Genomic DNA, 21,900 nt, shown 5'->3' with positions numbered 1-21,900 from the left:
TATACAAGGTCATCCTATTATCATTGATCCAAACATTGTGGAGCCATTGGAACTTCTTGATATAGATCTTTGTGGACCATCAATTTTTGAAACTCTTGACAAGAGACAATAACTTTTACTTATTGTTGATGATTTTTCTCGATTTACTTGGGTTTATTTTCTCAGGTTAAAATCTGAAGTTGCTCAAGTGATGATTGATTTTATCAAGAAAATTTTGAAGATGAAAGTTCGAAAAATCAAGAGTGACAATGGTTTTGACTTTAAGAACAATGTTATGGATTCGTTCTTAACTGAAAAAGGAATTTCGCATAATTTATCTTCACCATATACACCTCAGCAGAATGGTGTTGTTGAAAGGCGAAATCGTTCTCTTTGCGAAGCAGCAAGAACAATGCACACGTATGCGAATCTTTCTCAATATCTTTGGGCAGAAGCAGTTTCTACTGCATGTTTTACACATAATCGATCATTCATTCATCATAGATTCAACATTATTCCTTATGAAATTATCAATAACCGAAAAACTAATGTCAAATTCTTTCATTTTTGGTTGCAGATGTTTTATCATGAATCTCAAGGATAATCTTTCGAGATTTCAGTCCAAAGCTGATGATGGAATTTTCTTGGGCTATTCTCATAATTTGGTTGCATATAGAGTGTTGAATAAACAAACACGAAAAGTGGAAGAAACGTTTAATCTCACCTTTGATGATTATTACATTAAAAGAATCGGCAAATGTTTTGATCAAAAACCAATTATTAATGAATCCAATGTTGAATATGAGATTTTTAATTCTAGAAATTTTCATTATGATTTAATTGTTGGTGTTCCAGATAAGGTTGCTGATGCTGTAATTAATGATGATGATAATCAAATGTCTGAAGCATCAAAGCATTCTGAAAATTCGATGTTGACCCAAGTTGATACCGATTTGAGTTCAACATCAAATTCTCTAAGAAATAGCGAAAGTCTGCTAAATGATCAAGTGGAGGGGGAGCACTTGCATTCGCATTCTTAAGTTGAGGGGGAGCATCCTTTCGAGAGGAGAATAGGAGAATGTATGATGATGTTGAAGGGGAGCATCCTAACATCAGTCGGTTCGGACCTCCACTTAGTTTCGTGAAGATAATGTTGAGGGGGAGCAAAATGATCCAAACATGTCGAATTTTAATCAAAATGAAACTTTTCATGATTCGAATGATAATATTTCAGTTGCAGGATCTGAGAATGATGAAATGTTTGAAGATGCACCATTGGATTTTGATCTAGCATATCCACAATTTGAGAAATGGAGAAGAAAGCATCCAAAGGAACATGTAGATGGAAATCCACAAGACAGTGTGTTAACAAGAGCTCAACTACGTGCAAAGAATGAAGTATTTAATGCTCATCAAGAGTTTTGCGTGTTTAATGTTTTTATTTTGATAGTTGAACCAAAGTTATTTAAGGCTGCAATGGAACACTCAGATTGGTTGTTGCAATGCAATCTGAATTGGCTGAATTCGAAAGAAACAAGGTTTGGAGATTACACTACTAGAAAACATCCCTTTAATGACGCGCAAACAATGACACGTGGTGATTAACGATACGCAAAAGCATGCGCTCTAAAGTGTAGTAAATATTTTCGCATTTGACCCCTAATCTTTTCACGAAATAACACAAATGGTCCAACTTCGCAAAATGGGGTAATAAAATGACAAAAGTGTAGAATTTTCAATTCGCATCCCTGAAGTATTCGCAAGATGGCAAATTTTACCCAGTTTCACATTTGGGGTAAAATCTTTGAGAAATTGGAATATTTTCAAATCTGGTCCATGCAGTTTGTGCGAATTTACACATTCTACCTAGTTTCGCAAATGGGAGTGTGTTTCGCATATTTGGTTGTTTTTGGCTCAACGGGTCACTGCAGAATTTTGAAATTGACAATTTTACCCATTTTTGAGAAATTATGTCAAAGGCGATCCGTGAATGATGATAAAAATTCATTATTTTTTGGGTTTTCCGGATTGAAGCACAAAGTTTATGCCACATGTTAAGGGGGAGTTTTAACATGAAAAATTCCGAATAGAGCACGTTCTTTTTCCTTTGGAGTTTTATAATCAAATTTTGATTATAAAAAGGGGGAGATGTTTTATACGGAAATTCGAAACTGAATTTTTCATATTACGCGGATTTGAAGACCGAAGTGATCTTGAAGTTTTGAAGCCATGAGATGATGCAATTGGAAGTTCGGAAGTGATGTATTCAAAATGGGTTTGGAATTATTGAAGATTTTTGGGGTGTGTTTTTATGCGCAACTTTTGGGTGATTATTTGGAGTTTGGAATACTCTTGATCATTCGTTGCTGCTCGGATTGTATGGTCTCACATCCTAGAGCCCAAATTGAAGAATCATGGAAGAATTGAAGATTGAAGTTCGTTTCGACATGTGTCACCTTTGAGGCTCGAACCGCATAGTGCTTGATTTTGGAAGATTTGAAGTGGGTCATTCATTCCTAACTTTGAGGGGGAGAATGTTGGGGTGCAAAGTTATTCATTCATGACTTTGTAAATGTTTGACTTTTATAAAACCCACTAGCATGTGGTGCTTTAGCCTTTAGACCCATTTGTTAGTTAGAGTGAGAGAGAGACATGTAAACACCTCTATAAATAGTGGGTTCATACCACTTGTAGAGGTGTGCTTGAGAGATGTAGAAGTGAGTGTGTAAGTGTGTGTTAATTATGTAGTCTAGATCTAGATCCTTTTTGTGTAACACCATATACATTCAATATATCTCTTAAACACCCAAATCACCATGTTCAATTGTGCAAGCTTTAATTCCGCATGCCAAACCATGTTCTTTGTCACTACAATTTCCTATTTTTACTTTGGCCCATACTCTCGCCCAGCTGAGAAAAGAGGTGGTGCATGGATGGATGAAGTTATTGCAAGAAGTCGTGTACTATAAGATGACAAAAACTCTGCTAGGTTAGCAATTGCCCATATTGTCTGCAACCAGATGCCGCATGTTGGAGACAAGCCAAGCCTTATGACATTTCGTGAGGTACATCCATCCATCCATACATGCATACTACATAGCAAAATGAGATGATGAAAATATGATGTAATGTAATGTGTGCAAACTTGTGTTGTTTATATTTTGGTTGAAAGCTCTTAGTTAATCCAATTTTTAAATAAAGTAATCGATTTGAGTTTGGGCATATATTTTTGGTTATTAATTTAGGTGGATACCATCTTGTACGTGTCACACCCCGAAAACCGAAGGCGGAAACATTTCCGGGGTTGACTCCACGTTGAGTATCAAATCCAATGCACATAGTAAGTAAAGTAAAACAACCATTACATTACATATTGAAAAGTTTTACATTTGTTTCAAAAGCAAAGTTGTACAGTTGTGATACATAGTATATAATAACAAAACGAACTGGTCTTCTGCGCACTCCAACTTGGAACAAAATGATCTTCGGGTACCTGTTCTAACGTTGACCTGAGAACACAAGCGGTTTGAAAATCAGCATAACGCTAGTGAGTTCATAAGCGGTTTTTGTTTTGTGAAAATGTTCGAGTTTCCTTTTTGTTTATGAAAATGTTACACACACCAAGAAAATCCCATATTTTTTTAATAAGGTTGGTTTTTGTTCTCAACATGTAAAGTAAAGTTGTACACTAAAAACACGTTTACTCTTGTGAAAATGTACAGTTATGTTATCTGGTTTGTTATACTGTTCTGGTTACGTACCAATGCATCCCCAGGAAAGTCCCATACTTTCCTGATTGTGTTTTACCAATTGTAAAAGATGTAAAGTTATCCGGTTTATTACACTTTTCTAGTTATGTAAACGTTCCCCAGGAAAGCCCCATGCTTTCCCGAATGTTGGTTATCAATGTAAAAGATGTATTCTGTAAAACGTGGTTATGTTCAATGTTTCCCCAGGAAAGTCCCATACTTTCCTGAATAATGGTTATCAATGTGAAAAATGTATACTGAAACCTGGTTATCTTGAGAAATGTGTTAAGCTATTCATTTTTACTATTAAGTAAATCTCTGTTATCCTAATTGCGAGTTCCATAACCATACGATAGACTAGATATGGCAATAAGTAGTCCACATCACCTTATGACTTTCGTCACCCTTGAACCATTTCGGTTCGGCTGTAGCTAGCAGCCAGGTGTGGGGTAGTCAGTCCCGTATAGATCTATACACTCAAGTCACGCTCTCTAATCCAAGAGATTCTGGTTACGGGTGCAGTCCTCCACTCGCGTATCTCTGTGGAGTGTTCACCGAGAACGTGTCTCCAATCATACAGGACTAACAAATTTACTAGTAATAATATGATAATCCTCCACTCGCGTATCTCTGTGGAGTGTTACCGAGGATATACAGTGTACAAGTTTTATGTTTCAAAAGTTCTAATGACTTGCTTTTAACTGATAAAATGTAGAAACCATTTGTGAAATATATAAAACATAACAGTTTATAAATCCATTTCACAAATAATATGTTTACGTGATATGCATGTTCAAACGGTTATCAGTTGTATTAATCAGTGTTAAAAGCATATAAAATGTGAAACACACACATGAAAACAAGTTTTGAGTACAAGTAATCCCTTGTACTTTGCTTGTGTTCCCCCCTGAAAACAGTGAAAAACAGTGAAAAAGGGTAGGGGTATGAACTCACAAGACGAGGAAATACGACTGTTTCGGACACTAAACGTTGGTTCGAGGCTTGATTACTCGTGAGGTCCCTATGTAAAATGAAATAAGGTCCATATATATCTAATTAGATTTAAAATCACTAATTAGATGGAACCTTACACTCCAATGAGGTTAAACACCTCAAAACGAGGGTTTGGAGTGACCCGGGTGACATCTACGGACGTGTAATGGTACGAGGGACTTGGGATTTGAGTTTACTCCCCGAGAGTAAACACTTTAGGGAGTTTACTACCATAAAACCCATACACACATGAGTTCACGGCCGTGAAATCATGTTTGGGTAGTTTTGAGTGTTTAATGGCTTGTTTGGACATGGGGATTGTTGGAATGAATTTCTCAAATGCCTTGGAATGGATTAAATGGACTTATACCATATTTAAGGGAGTTCACGGCTGTAAACTCTCCCATGCTCAAATATATTCATTTTGTGGCACTTAGAACAATCACATGTGATTCGAGTTAATTTTCCAAGGCTTGGTATCACTTTAGGGAATCAATTAACACCTAATTAGGAGTTTACGGCCCATGAGTATATGCTATGGCCGTAAACTCTTATATGTTGTGTTTTGTTATGTTTAAGACCCCCAAACTATTTTTAGATGGTTCTAGGATTTACCACAAGGCTATTGATTAAGTTTCAAGGCATTCTAACATGTCTAAAGGAGTTTACTCCCCATGTTTAAGGGGTTTACGGCCCAAGCACATGTCTTGGCCGTAAACTCATGTTTACCCCTCAAAATCTAAGTTTAAGGTGTTTCAAGTCCAGGTTTGCAAGCCTCAAGGTCGTATCTAAGTCCCAACAATGATTTGGAAGGGTTAAATTGCATAAAAACCCCATTTTTATGTGTTTACGGCCCAAGTATGCTCCTTGGCCTTAAACACATGTTCCAGGTCCTAATTCATAGTTTAAACATAGATTTGAAGGTTAAAGAGGTTGTATAACAAGTTAGGAATGTTACCTCTTTGATTTGGAGCCTTAAATCTTTGTTTTAGACCTTGATTTGTTGGATGAGGAGAGAGGTTAGAGAGAGAGTAATGAAAGAGGGCCAAAAGCTTCAAATGGAAGCTTTGAACACTTTAAATAGTGTCCGGGAATTGGACACGGCGGAATTCTACCCGATACCGGCGTTAGACGGGGCTTTTGGTCGCACCCGGCCAAGTTGCCGTAATTCGTTATGGTTGATTCTAGAAATGTTCTGATCACTAGAATGGGGTGTTAGAATGATTTCTAAATGCATTAGGACACCCATTCAGTCATTTTAGATAGATACGAATTAATGACTTAATGAAATGATTAAATCGGAAACGAATTTGGAAATGACGATTTGGTTGATTGAATTGGATTAGAAAAAGAGTTACAAGTAATGATACGAAATTCCGGGTTGTTACATTATCCCCCCGTTAGAGGGAATTTCGTCCCAAAATTCAAAATTAAAATACAAGACAAGATACAAGTCATGGATCTGAAAAGAGATGTGGATACTGTCGTTTCATCGAGTCTTCACGCTCCCAAGTGAACTCCGGTCCCCGCTTGGCATTCCAGCGGACCTTCACTAACGGGATGCGGCTATGCTTTGTACGTTTGACTTCTCGATCCATGATTTCGATCGGTTCCTCCAAAAAGTTGAGGTTTTCACTGATCTCGATCTCGTCTAAAGGAATCACTAGGGTTTCATTGGATAGGCACTTCTTGAGATTTGAAATATGGAAGACGGGATGGATGTTACTGAGCTCGTGAGGTAAACGAAGTTTATAGGCTACCGGACCGATCCTGGAAAGGATCTCGAAGGGTCCAATGTACCTCGGGTTAAGTTTCCCACGCTTTCCAAAGCGTACCGTGCCTTTCCAGGGCGAGACTTTCAACAGGACACGGTCTCCAACCTGGAATTCCAATGGTTTCCGACGGTTATCAGCGTAACTCTTTTGGTGATCACGTGAAGCTTTCAATCGTTCTCGGATTTGAATGATCTTCTCAGTGGTTTCACGGATGATTTCAGGACTAGTGAGAGCACTGTCGGGGACTCGACTCTTGGCTAACTGTGTATCCCCCACCTCGGCCTAGCACAGAGGGGATCTGCACTTGCGACCGTATAGGGCTTCAAACGGGGCAGCCCTAATGCTGGTGTGGTAACTGTTGTTGTACGAGAACTCGATCAAAGGTAGATGCGTCTCCCATGACTTTCCAAAATCAATGACACATGCCCTAAGCATTTCCTCCAGGGTTTGGATTGTTCTCTCACTTTGTCCATCGGTCTGAGGATGATACGCCGTGCTCATGTCTAGCTTGGTTCCAAGAGCTTTCTGGAGAGACTGCCAAAATCGGGAGGTAAACCTGCTATCTCTATCAGAGATAATGGACACAGGTACACCGTGCAGTCGGACTACCTCTTGGATATAGATTCGCGCGAGTCTTTCCATCTTGTATGATTCTTTGATCGGGACGAAGTGAGCGGACTTTGTTAAACGATCGACAATTACCCAAATGCTATCGTACCCACTCGGACACTTGGGTAGTTTGGTGGTGAAATCCATGGTAATCATCTCCCATTTCCATTCGGGTATCTCGGGCTGCTGGAGCAGACCTGAGGGTTTCTGATGTTCAACTTTAACCTTGGCGCAAGTCAGACACTTGCCCACGAACGTAGCTATCTCAGCTTTCATGTTCGGCCACCAGTATTGTTTCTTGAGATCCAGGTACATTTTGTTCAAACCTGGGTGAACAGAGTATTTGGTCTTGTGTGCTTCCTCCATGACAGTCTCCCTGAATCCTCTGGACTTTGGAATCCAGATCCGATCCATGAAGCAGTAGACTCCGTCACCTCTGATCTTAAGTTTCTTTTCCGTTCCTCTCAATGATTCGATCGACATGTTCTCGGGTTTGAGGGCTTCTAACTGGGCTTCTCGGATTTGCATGGGTAAGTTGGAATGGATGGTCATCGTCTGGTTCTTCACTTTGCGGCATGCACTCTCCTTTCGGCTAAGTGCATCTGCTACCACATTGGGCTTGCCGGGATGGTAACAGATTTCACACTCATAATCACTGAGTAGTTCTACCCATCGCCGTTGTCTCATGTTCAAGTCTTTCTGATCAAAGATGTGCTGCAGGATCTTGTGATCAGTGAAGATCGTGCACTTGGTTCCGTAGAGGTAATGTCTCCAAATCTTCAATGCAAAGACTACGGCTCCTAACTCCAAGTCGTGTGTGGTATAGTTGACCTCGTGTGCTTTCAGCTGTCTAGAGGCATAAGCAATCACCTTTCCTCTTTGCATAAGCACACAGCCTAATCCTTGATTGGACGCATCGCAGTAGACAACGAAGTCCTCTGTCCCTTCGGGTAGGGACAGAACAGGCGCGCTGCACAAGGCTTTCTTCAGCGTCTGGAACACGGTTTCTTGTTTATCACTCCAACAAAAGGGTACACCTTTCTGTGTTAGATTGGTTAGGGGTTTGGCGATTCTAGAAAAGTTCTGGATAAATCTCCGATAATTGCCGGCGAGACCCAAGAATTGTCGAATTTCTGTGGGTGTCTTCGGTGCCGACCAATTCTCTATCGCTTTAATCTTGGAAGGATCTACATGAATACCCTCCTCGCTTACCACGTGACCGAGGAAAGTTACCTTCCGAATCCAGAAATCACACTTGGAAAATTTCGCGTACAACTTCTCGGATCTAAGGGTTTCCAACACTAGTCTCAAGTGCTGTTTGTGATCTTCTTCACTTCTGGAGTAGATAAGTATGTCATCAATGAATACAATGACAAACTTGTCCAGATAAGGATGGCACACCCGGTTCATCAGGTCCATGAACACTGCCGGTGCGTTGGTAAGACCGAAGGGCATCACTACGAACTCGTAGTGTCCATATCGAGTCCTGAAAGCTGTTTTGGACACATCACTCTCATGAACTTGTAGCTGATGGTACCCTGACCGAAGGTCTATCTTGGAGAAGTAACTGGCTCCCTAGAGTTGATCAAAGAGGTCATCTATTCGCGGAAGAGGATATCGGTTTTTGACGGTCAACTTGTTCAGCTTGCGATAATCGACACACATCCGAAAGGATCCATATTTCTTCTTGACAAACAATACCGGAGCTCCCCAAGATGAGGAACTCGGTCTAATGAATCCTTTACTGAGAAACTCATTGAGTTGACTGGATAACTCCTGCATTTCTGCTGGAGCTAAGCGATACGGAGACTTCGCTATGGGAGTAGCTCCAGGAATTAGGTCAATACGGAACTCGACCTGACGCTCGGGAGGAATTCCTGGAAGCTCTTCGGGAAACACATCAGGAAAGTTACAGACTTCAGGGATGCTCGTGAGGTCTTTAACTTCCTGCTTCTCGTTGATTACATGGGCCAAGAATGCAATGCACTCCTTTTGCAGGAGCTTTTGAGCTTTGATGCTGGAAATGATACGAAGGTTGGAACTGAGTTTATCGCCATAGATTACGAGAGTTTGACTCGAGGGAAGGTTGAGACGGATGGCTTTTTCGAAACAAAGGATATCTGCATGATTGGGGCTCAACCAATCCATGCCAATGATGGCATCAAAGCTCTTTATGGATACCGGCATGAGATCGATAGGAAACAAATGGTCGTTCAGGGTAAGGGTACAACCTACGAACACCTCGCTAGCGCTTTCTTTCTCACCGTTAGCCATCTCGACGGTAAATGTTTCAGTTAAAGGTTGGGGATTATGTTTTAGGTTATGTTTGAATGCATGACTAACGAAACTCCTTTCAGCACCCGAATCGAAAAGAATACTAGCATATGAGTTGTCGAGAAGGAATGTACCCGATACAACAGTGGGATCAGCGACTTCTTCCTCCCGTCCCATGACTAGGACTCTCCCGGTATTATCGGTGGTAGACTTCTTGGGGCAGTTCTTTTTAAAGTGACCAACTTTACCACAGTTGTAGAAGGCTTGACCAACGCCTGCTCCAGATGATTGATTAGCCGATTGGGCTGGAGCCTTGCAAAATCGGACGGTGTGCCCCTTCTTACCACAATTGGTACACGACAGTTCTCGGCAGGGGCCAGGGTTGTGGTGGTTCTTGCACTTGTCACAGAGGGGAAGATTACCAGCATACCAGCTGGTAGGAGTTGGAGCTGTGGATCCCACAACAGAAGCAGCAACAACGGGGGTAGTAGCAGCATGGACTGCTATAGTTTGCTGTCTCTTGGAGGATCCTTGGGAAGATTGACCCTTCTTCTTCTTCCAGAACTTTCTCTTCTCACCACTCCTTTTGGTCGACTCAGAAGCGGTGGTGGTTTCCTCGACATCATCACTATGATCAATTAGGGTTTGGGCTAAAGTCTTGGCACTATCATAGGTATCCGGACGAGCAGCTAAGACATGACCCTTTGTTGGTTGAGTTAACCCCCAAATGAACCTGTCGATCTTTTTACTTTCAGGAGTGACTAGTCCCGAGCAGAGAAGTGCGAGATCGTCGAATCGGGAAGTGTATGCAGCAATGTCGGAACCTTTCATCTTCAGGTTCCAGAGCTCGTGCTCTAGTTTCTGCATTTCACCACGGGGACAATATTCGGCTATCAAGAGTTCTTTCATGGCTTCCCAGCCCATGGCGTTGGCTACGGGTAGGGTCAGAGATTTGACTCGGCCATTCCACCAAGTCAAGGCTTTATCAATGAAGGTACAGGCTACGAACTTGACGTTATCAGATTCCGCACAGGCACATATTTCAAATATGGATTTGATTTTCTCGATCCATCGCGATAAGGAAATGACACCTCCAGTGCCATCGAAGGATGTTGGTTTTGCATTCATGAAATCCTTATAGGAAACCTCGTTTTGGTGTCCCTGATTACTTTCTTGATCCTGAGTTTGAGTACCACCTCCTGAACCACCGGAACCACCGGTGTTTAATTGGGACATAGCAGCTGCCACCACAGCGGTAACAACTACCTGAAATACCACGGGGTCAATTTCAGGAGGAGGTGGTGGTGGAGGGTTGTTGGTCTTGGAGCTGGGTCTTTTTCTGGGAGGCATCTTGATCTAATAAGATCAAGAAAGAGAGGATGATAAGTCCTCTGAATTGAATCGAGAGATATGACAGATATTTATTCCGGATAAGCGATAAAGCAGGTAAACTATCGCTAATGAAATGATCGAGGATCTATACGTGAACGAGGATTTCTACAAAGAATTGGCTCGAGAAATACTCCCATAATATTTCATGATGCGCTATGACACTGGCTCGATGTTTGTGGTATTAGGGTAAGTTTTAGGCATGCCACATACCACAGTCACTCCCAAGCACATGTTGGCCGTATCTCGAATGAATATAGTTGGCCAAGCTATATTGATCCTAGACACGACTACATAACTGCCCAGGTTTAACCATAGTATACAACACCCATTTACTTATGTTTTGTTCTACTTGTATTTACGGATCTCGACGGTTCGATATACTTAAATACTTTTGAAAATACTTATAGTTTGAAGATACTTTTATTTCAGAGCACTTAGGCCCTTTAGTGTTTATAGTTTTATACCATGTAAGGTTTGGTATACTTTATTCACTATAAACAAGGGCTCTGATACCAATCTGTCAAACCCCGAAAACCGAAGGCGGAAACATTTCCGGGGTTGACTCCACGTTGCGTATCAAATCCAATGCACATAGTAAGTAAAGTAAAACAACCATTACATTACATATTGAAAACTTTTACATTTGTTTCAAAAGCAAAGTTGTACAGTTGTGATACATAGTATATAATAACAAAACGAACTGGTCTTCTGCGCACTCCAACCTTGAACAAAATGATCTTCGGGTACCTGTTCTAACGTTGACCTGAGAACACAAGCGGTTTGAAAATCAGCATAACGCTGGTGAGTTCATAAGCCGTTTTTGTTTTGTGAAAATGTTTGAGTTTCCTTTTTGTTTCTGAAAATGTTACACACACCAAGAAAATCCCATATTTTCTTAATAAGGTTGTTTTTCGTTCTCATAATGTAAAGTAAAGTTGTACACTAAAATCACATTTACTCTTGCGAAAATGTACAGTTTTGTAATCTGGTTTGTTATACTGTTCTGGTTACGTACCAATGCATCCCCAGGAAAGTCCCATACTTTCCTGATTGTGTTTTACCAATTGTAAAAGATGTAAATATATCCGGTTTATTACACTTTTCTAGTTATGTAAACGTTCCCCAGGAAAGCCCCATGCTTTCCCGAATGTTGGTTATCAATGTAAAAGATGTATTTTGTAAAACGTGGTTATGTTCAATGTTTCCCCAGGAAAGTCCCATACTTTCCTGAATAATGGTTATCAATGTGAAAGTCCCAATTCTTCTTCAATTGCAGTTCCTGCCAAAACATTGCTACTGTTGAATACAAGGTAGGGGCATTTATGTCTTTTCAACAATCTTGTTGCATATTCTTAACTTATCCAATTTTGGCAGGTTGATCCTGGTACATGGCCAATAATGATCTTTAGGGTTTGCTAGAAGGATTGGAGATTAATTGTTGTTAAGCTTCTATCTAAGACTTCATGCCAAGGACTTGATGAATTTAAGCTAGCAATGTTTTACTTGATTTGGACATGAACCCCAAGATATAATACTTTGGCATGGCTAGAAGCTTTGGAGGAAATGAGACTCAAGCAAAAGCAAACAAAGAGAGAGTTGTTGGAACATAGTAAGCTAGATAATGCAATTGTATATAAATTATGCTTCTCTTGAGTTCATTTTTTATAGAATTTACTCACTATTGGAAGAATTATTTGTATTTGACATATTAGTGAAATGAATTATCTTTGTTATTTATGGTATTTTATTTTGTATTATGAGATTTTTAATGTATTATTTAATTTGAAAATTAGTAAATCTATGAATAATACTTTTTTTTAAAACATTTAAAATTATGATACGCAAAAATGTGTGTCATCTTCATTTGTGACATGGTATTTCTTAATAGGGGCTTTCTTGATACGCATTGCGTGTCATTAGCACGCGCTTCGTAAGGTTACGACACGCGAATGAGTGTCATCTTCCTTTATGACAGGGCCTTCCTTGATACGCATTGCGTGTCGTAAACGCACGTCGTAATTGCGCGTCGTCTTTCTTTATGATAGGGCCTTCCTTGACGCGCATTTGCGCGTCGTCTAAGCCTTTTATGACGCGCAATGAGCATCGTATAAGGCTGTTTTTCTAGTAGTGTTAATTCCTAAACCTAAAGATGTTTTGATTGGTGGGTTAAAATGGATTTTCAAAAATAAAACAGATAAAGATGGTGATATTGTTCGAAATAAGGCTAGGTTTGTAGTAAAACGTTATTCGCAACAATAAGGTATAGACTATGAAGAAACCTTCGCCCATGTCTCAAGACTCGAGGTTGTTTGAATATTTTTACCCTATGCAGCACACAAGGATTTTGATGTCTGTCAGATGGATGTTAAATGTGTGTTTCTTAAAAGAGAACTCGAAGAAATGGTCTTTGTTGAACAACCTCTAGGTTTTGTAAATGAAGAGTATTCTGATCATTGTTATATCCTAGATAAAGCTGTTTAGGGGCTAAAACAAGCACCACAAGCCTGGTATGCAACTTTAACCAACTTTTTGAAACATTCGAAATTTAAACAATGATTAGTTGATCCCACTCTTTTTCGAAAGAAAGTTGGGAATCATCTAATGCTTGATCAAATTTATGTTGATGAAATCATTTTTGGCTCTACTGACTCTGACTTGTCTAGTGAATTTGAAAACTTGATGAAAAGTATGTTTGAATGAGTATGATGGACAAAATCAACAATTTTTTGTGTTTAAATATTCATCAAAGTAGGGATGGAGTTTTCATAAATCAAGAGAAGTATACACGAAATCTTCTTGAAAAATTTGGCATGACGAATAACACCAAGCTTAGAGTACCAATGGCGGTTGGAACGAAGTTGAGTCCTTCGTTAGATAAACCTTCTATGGACATCACTTTGTACCAAAGCATAATAGGTTCGTTACTTTATCTTATAGTAAGTCGACCTGATATTATGTTTTCTGTTTGTAATTGTGTCAGGAACCAATCAAACCCACCAGCACCACATCTCACTGTAGTCAAGAATATTTTTGTTACCTCAAAGGGAAAATTTTGTTAGGATTATGGTATCATCCGAAAATAGGGTTCTTTATTCAAGCATTTTGAGATGCAGACTTGTGAGGTTGCAATTTAGATCGAAAGAGCACAAGTGGTGGATGTCAAATATTAGATGGGAGGCTTGTAAGTTACGAATTGAAGAAACAGAATACGTGGCTGCTGCAACTTGCACTTCACAGATCATATGGATCCAAAGTCAGTTGCGTGATTATGCAATCAATATGAAGAAAATTCCTTTGTATTGTGATTCAAAAAGTGCAATACACATTTGTCACAATCCTATGCAACATTCAAAATCCAAGCACATTGCTCTTCGTTATCATTTCATTAAAGGTCATGTCGAAGATAGAAATATTAAAGTTCACTTTGTAAAAAACACTGATCAACTTGCTGATGCTTTTACAAAGACTTTAGATGAAAAGTCATTCGTGAGAATTTTGGCAGGTCTAGGAATGATCGAAGGAAATTTAGTTCCTAGATTAGGTTCGAAAGATTGATATAACGAACATGGAGGAGAGCTGTCGGAGTCAATGGTTACCGTTCATAGTCGATCCTTCGATATGCTTCACTTTCGACATCATCCTGAGGAGCTAAATGAAAAATCTTCACAAGTTTGGTACATTTACTTTTCTTATTTTTAATTTCAAAAATTTTATTTTGAATATTATTTCTTTTTGAAAAATCAAAAATAAGAAAAATATTATACTTTTGTTTGGTCTTTAAATTTCGAAAAATTGAAAACTCCAAAAAGATTTTCTTTTGTTTGTATTAGAAAATTCAAAAATCACAAAATGATTTTCTTAATTTTTGTTATTTTCTTTTCTTAAACAAAAATACAAAAATGTTTTCTTGTTTTTGGTGTTCGTATTTCATATAGTTAATGTAGCTTTCAGCGAAGATCATCAATGGTTCATGCTTGTAGTTCTTGGGTCAGGTATATTTTTGAACAACTTTGTACTAGTTAGGATGTCCCTAGAAGCATGCTGCAACATCTCGAACCAAGCCACCTTAGACTCGATGTGTGTTTTTGAAGCCTTAAAGAAGTTTTCATCACAGAAATTTCTTCCTAATCAGTTTGTATTCACATTAGTCCTTGAGCTACCTTACTCTTCTCATTTGAGTTAAGTGTTTCCTGCTTGGTCCATACATAGCAAAGGTACTTTCGAATCGTTTAACCAATCTTTTTCATCCTAAAGTTCTTGCACTTTCACATAGAATGACATATCTCCAAGAGATTTTTGATATAAACCAATCAGGATCTAGACATATCAAAAATCTGTGTTTATGATCTAACATCATGAGACTGTGATGAAAGTGAAACCCTATCAATCGAACTAACTTAAGGAATTCATGGGGAACTTTGTTCCAGATTTAACGAATTTGTTTTAGTACCAACCTTTGATACTCCAAATCATATTCTATCGTTTTGAGTGGTCTTGATCAAAAGTTAGAATCTCACGACATTTGTTACCAAACAGGATCCAACTAATATTTTGTTTTCTTCAATATCATTTCCATGCAACTATCATTCTTTATCTTTGTTATTTTAAAAAGTTTTTCCAAAGCCTACTTGTCACTGACTACACTTGTCAATTAAGTAATTTCGGTTACAGTTACTCACACTTATGTTAAGTGCCGATATGTATCGAAATCATAAACAACCCAAGAAGCTTATTAAAAAGAGGCCCTTCGATACTTCTTTACAAGTATTCGATTGTAATTCACGGGACATCACACAAGCTGTCACACCCCCGAACCGGAGAAACGGCGGAACTGTCTAGGGGTTGGGTGACTTCATCTTCTAATATCATCATAGTGTATATAATTGAAACAAGACAACATCATCATCACACATACAATAAAACAACAATACTGGGTTTACATCATTGTAATTGTTTACAAAAGTTACATCCCACAAATATAAGGATTATGATAGCAACAAAATGCAACAAATATCCACATGTTCATGATGTCCACCTGCTTAACGATTTCCTGAGAATACAAGTTATTTTGAAAATGTCAACATATATAATGTTGGTGAGTTCATAAGCATGTTTGAATGAAAAGTTTTGTATCATTTACTAAACACCAGAAAATCCGTTATTTTCTATAAAAAATCGTTTCAAAGTTTTGTGTCCAATCCTGTATTAAAGCATGTGTGTTACTATTTGAAAATGTATAAAGTAAGTATCCCAAAAATCCTATATTTTCTTTTGTAAGTAGAAGTATTGTATAGTTGTATGTTTTCCCAGAAAATCCGATATTTTCTAATTATAAAAGTTTTGTGGTCTTAAAACCCTAAGAACGAGTACCAGTGTATGTATGTTTTTGTATCATCAAAAAGGTATATGTATTCCGTAAATTTATAATGGAGTTAATATTTATGTGAGTCGTTATAACCATACTTGATAATGACGGATCCGCCTGTCATGACGTTTTTCAGGCGTCGGCTTGTTTAAGGTAAGACATTTGTCACCCTAGACTGGCCTAATCTAGCTGTAGCGAAGAACTCAGGCGAAGGGTGTCAACCCCATATAGATCCATACAGAAACTCCCGCTCTTCCTCCAGGAGACTATGGTTATAACTACAAGATTACGGTTGTACACTAGATAGGTACAAATAAATGAAATGTCTCACAAGAGCCTTAACTGAATTTACGCAAATATTGTGTTACACTATGTAACACAGTAAATAATGTTTTCATGTATGATTTAAGTTTACAAGGCCCAACAAACATGTAAATGGACCACTAAGGCCCAATAAACATATAAGGTATATTCCAAGCCCGATAATCATGTAAATGGACCACTGAGGCCCAATAAACATGTAAGGTATATTCCAGGCCCAATAAGCATGTAAATGATGTATTTAGTCTGTTTGTTATTACGTTGGTTGTTTAAGCTCTATTGTTAACCAAAATGACACAAAATGCCCACTTTGTGTAATGATGAAAGTTTTGTCCCATAAAGCCGGAAATTTACGATTTAGGAACATTTATGGTAAAAATGACTCTTTAGGTCCATTAAGACCAAAAGCTTACATTTAAGGGCTTATTTTAAATAAAATAACATTTCGGCCCACTTTTGTTAGAATTAACATTTTCGGCCCAGTTTTGATGAAAATTGACATTTGCGACCCAAATGTATAGAAATTTAATATTTTAGCCCAATTTTAATAAACTTTACATTTTCAGCCCATTTAAACAAAAATTTACATTTTTGGCTCATATTTGTTTAAAATGAAAATTTAACCCACAAACTTCAAAAGTTTACAAATTTAGCCCATGAAACCGTGAAGGCCCAACTTTCAGATGATTTTGTGAGAATTAACAGTTTTAAACCTTTTAAAACCATAAACATCCTTAAGACCTAGTTTTATATAAAAATGGGTCTTTTGGTCCTTGAAAAACCATGAATGTCTTAAAGGCTTCACCTTTTTGTTTATTGGTCAAAAATGGCCCCTTAAACGGTTTTTTATTGTTTTCTAGTGTATCATAACATGTTTTGAACTTTCCATTTTTATAGTTAGTTGCATGTAATGATTTAGTTTGCAAATATCACCATGTTTTGTTAGCAATTTCGGGTTTCATGAAATTTTAGCACATAAACACAACATATAACACGTAAAACACACATAAAATATGCATAAACACATAGATCTAACATAAAGCAACTTGTACCCTCCCCCAAAACGTAGTAAAAACCAAAAATAATGGGTATGAACTCACTTTGGGGTGATGGATCAGTTTTGGTGAAGAGATGAGAGGAAATGATGTTGTTTTCGGTTTACCAAGCCCCTTGAAGAGATTCTCGAATTCTAGGAGGTTCTATGAAGCAACAATCATAAAATGGAGTAAGTAAGAGCAATAAGTTTAACATAAATATGAAGTCAAACTTCTTGAGTGTAAGTAAATTACGAAAAATGAATGGATTTTGATGAAGTATCCTTGGACTCACACATAAGCACACACGAATTTGGAGAGGGAAAATGAGATTTTCTTGAGAGTTCTGGAGAGAATTTTTGGTGTGGAATGAAGTTGGAGAACCTTAGGCCATGATTTTTCAGGAGGAAGGAAGAGAGGGTTTAAGTGGTAATTACATGATGGTTACACCACTTAAGCATTGATATTTCTTGGATACATAGCATGTATATCCTTTAAGAAATAGTGAGGTGTCAAGGTCTTGAATCATATAAGTTTCTTTTTTTTTATCACAAAACCAAGAATGAGAGGGGAGAAAAGGAAGAAATGAATAAATGTTGGGCTCATATGGATTAAGCAACCAAGTTGTATAGCCCAAAATATATTTTTCAGCCCATTGGGTCCTCTTATGAGTTCACGACCCAAAAGGGGTAAAAAAATAGGTTTTTGGCCCATTACAATTATTTATGTGGTTTTTGGCCCCAACAAGGCCCATGAAAACAAAGTGAGACATTTTAGGCCCAATAAGGCACGTAAAAAGTCTTATGGCCCAACATGCTATAGTTTAATGAATGTGGGTCCAATTAGGGCCCAAATGAGGATTCTTAGCCCAAAATAATCAAGTTGTGAGTTTATTGGCCCATTAGGCCCAATAAATGATTTCTGGCCCCATAATATATTTGAACCAGGAAGTTAAGGTTACAACCCAAAGTTAAGTGTATGAAATGCATCGAATTAGGTTTTGGGCTTAATAAGTGAGTTTTGATCCGAATAGTTGTTTTTCAATTGAATAACATGCATAACCTTAACTTGGCGTTACAAGATACGTCAAAGGTTAATACACAGACATAATTTCCTAGCGAGAAATGCTAGTTGTGACACAAGCTGTTAGTCATCTCTCTTCATGAATAACAAAACAATCTTTGCTCGGGATTTATCTGACTTTATGTCGAAATAATTTTCGAAATCATAGAACAAATTTTTCTTTACTTGCTTCTTATCTATTTCTTTGGCACACTTTCCATTCACAAACTCCTTGATGTTCTGAGCACTACCAACTCAGGCTGAAGATTTTGAAAGTCTGGTATATGACTTCGCTTTAAATCCCAAAAGCGAAAGAGCCCAACTTCCATGCCAAAGGTTTTCGTTCATGTTCTCTTGCTACTCTCGAAGCGACGTTTGATGTGATGGTTTGGGAACTGTGCACGTTTTTAGGATAAAGTACTCATTACTTTATCTGACATGGTGTTCTTAACGGCTAGTGGTGCGATTTTGAAGGGTAAACATGGCATGCTCATTAATATCATTAATTGGCATTCACATAGAGGATACATATAAAATGGAAAAATTTTCAACATTCCAACTTTACGCCTTAAAAAAGTGTTCTCAGACAATTTGTGCCCTAGTTTTCCTCTGTTCTTCAAAAACCTAACAATGACTGCTCAACAATCCAACACCATTGAAGAGATGTCTTCCCGGCCAATCATGAAGATCCAAAGCACCAATTATCAAGTTGATGGTGATATTTCAGTTTATGTGGAGGAATTAAAGATGTTGATTATCGCATTGCAACATTCTATTCTAAAAACTGCAATTATCAGTTCGTTTGAAGTCCCAATGTCATGGCTCTTGCTTGCTGGTTCTACTGCAACTTACAACAAAACAATGGATATAATCACTTTCAACAAGGTGAATGACAAGAAATTCCGCCTTTCCAAGAAGCTGTTTACTAAGATTTTTGAATCCCTAATTCTCCACCATTATATAAGGTCACTAATGAACAGGTGTTACACATGTTCAGTGAGATGGGTTATCTTCCTCCTCTTACGAAGATAAGCGAGTTCAAGAAGTCACGATTACTGTGTATCTGGAATTTTTTGTGTGGGATTTACCTTTGATGCCTAACTGGTTGAAGTGTTGGTCTAGATAAGGGAAGATTGGAGGTTTATGCCACGGTTGCAGGAATCTACTATGATTTATCTATTGATTATGCTACTCATTGTGGAAGGAGTTCTTGAAGAGTGTTGAGAACACAAATGTTGTCGATGGAATTTCGTGTGCTAGGTATTAGAGTTTGATACTTCAATATGCATATGAAAAGGAAGGAATTCAAGTGTCTGCTGATGAACATAAAGCATAGTTTGTGAAATATCACTTTCTAAAGAAAGTTGAAGACGATTTGGAGGTGTTTCCTAACATTGCAAGGATTCCAGACCCAAGGATCAAAAAGGTCGATCCTTTGAATCCAGTTTAATGACATATTTGCAAACTATTAGTCCGTCAATTGAAACTGGAGTTTTGTTACCACGATCTGATAAGGTTTCCTCGAAAAGGTCTCGAAAGACTAAGAAGGTTGAACTAAGTCCTTCGAAATATATTCAAGAGAAGAAAAGTGCTAAGTCTCCAAAGAAGAAAACTGGTGAAGAAGTTAATTTTTCAACGGCGTTGGAAATGCCAGTTGAGGTTGAAACAGCTGTTCCTTCGAAGGAATTGATACCTTCGAAATCAGGACTCTTAAAGAATATCAAGAGGAAGGCTCACAACCATGTCATTTTCTTGAGAGGTCATCTAGCTTTTCTGCTATGGTTTGAAAGCCTAATCTCACTCGAAAAGGTATACTCTTTGTGACATACCTTTATTTATTTCTCCATCTTCGAAGAAGCATCGTGCTAAGGATGTTGCAAAGCACATTTTGAAGAAAAGAAAGAAGCGTAATTTAATCATCCAAGAAGAGTCATTGGACGATGAGATTATACCAGAAAATCTATTGGGATCTAATTCATCACCAAAGAAATCTACACTTGAGCAGACATAATTCATACCACCCGAAGATTCGAAAACCAAGTCATATAGTGAGGAGGTTCGAACTTCAGGCATCCCTGCACACGTATCTGATATGGATGCAAATGTCAACATGGGTGATGGTGTATTGAATGAAACAACTCAACCAGATCAACCACAAGGTACTTCTCAGATTTTTATTTCCTCTACTTTCGAAACTTCTTTCATTCCCACTACTTCACTACCACCTTTTTTTTTGAAACTCATCACTACCACCAACTCACCAACTTTCAAAAATATTTTACAACAACCTATCACTTCTTTATTCACTTCTCAATCTACTGGCCTACCAAAAGTTGTATCTGATGATGAAAATGATGGAGGAGGATTTGGAGGTTCTTTTGCTGATTTGGCAAGCTTGATGCCATGCTTGTTGAATTGAAGGAGTTAGTTTCAAATTCCGGATCATCATTTCTATATACTCCTGAGTTCTTAACTCATAAGTTTCGTTTTATTGAAACCACTATACATAAGGAATTGGCACCATTATCGAGTTTGCTCAATCTTTTACCAACAAACGCCCCACCTGTTGTCACTGGGGTGCAAGGGGGAGAAAAGGTGATTGTTGGAAAAGGCAAAGGAGGTTTTGGGAAAACGAATGAAGAAGCAAAGGTGGTTGGCAAACTATTCAACTCAGATTCTTACCAAAATTCCAAAGAAGGTTGAACCAGTCATAGCAACAACAATAACAACAAAACCCATTGTCAAAGGGATTGTTATTGGATCATCAAGTGGTGCTGGCGGTTCAAGTTCTTCGAAAACTTCCACTGAAGCAGATAAAGAAAAAGGAAAATGCATAAGTTCAGAACCATCGAAAGAAGAAAGAAAAGTAGAAATTGAAGCTGAAATGGAGAAACAACATCAAATTCAAAGTATTTTGAGGCTTCATCAAAATGATCCTCCGAGTATGGACAAAGGTGATCGAAGGAAGCTATACAGTTATGAAAATATTGAAGCAAGGGTATCATACAACGAAATGTATGCTTTTGAAAAGAAGCGAAGAAAGAGTTATGCAATAGAGAATTCTGACATGAATCGACTTGACTTTCCAATTAATGAGATGATGTTTATAATAGCACAATATAAAACTGTCGACCAATTTCAAAATAAATACGATTTTACACATATGAAGCTAAGGTTCCTTGCTGTGTTGGGAAAGGAATAGGATGAGGTTTGGTCCTTAGTCAAGATTGCTCGTGTGCTGAATATTACGAAAGATATGCTTTTCGAGAATATGCTCCAGAATTTTCGATTTCATGTTGTGAGAGCTAATAATGTGGCTTTCGATTTCTCAATTACTGATTTTCCAC

Source organism: Lactuca serriola, chromosome 4 (genome assembly GCF_051521515.1).
Source record: "Lactuca serriola cultivar US96UC23 chromosome 4, Lser_US96UC23_V15, whole genome shotgun sequence".
Classification (NCBI taxonomy): domain Eukaryota; kingdom Viridiplantae; phylum Streptophyta; class Magnoliopsida; order Asterales; family Asteraceae; genus Lactuca; species Lactuca serriola.
Note: the sequence above shows the minus strand (reverse complement) of the source record.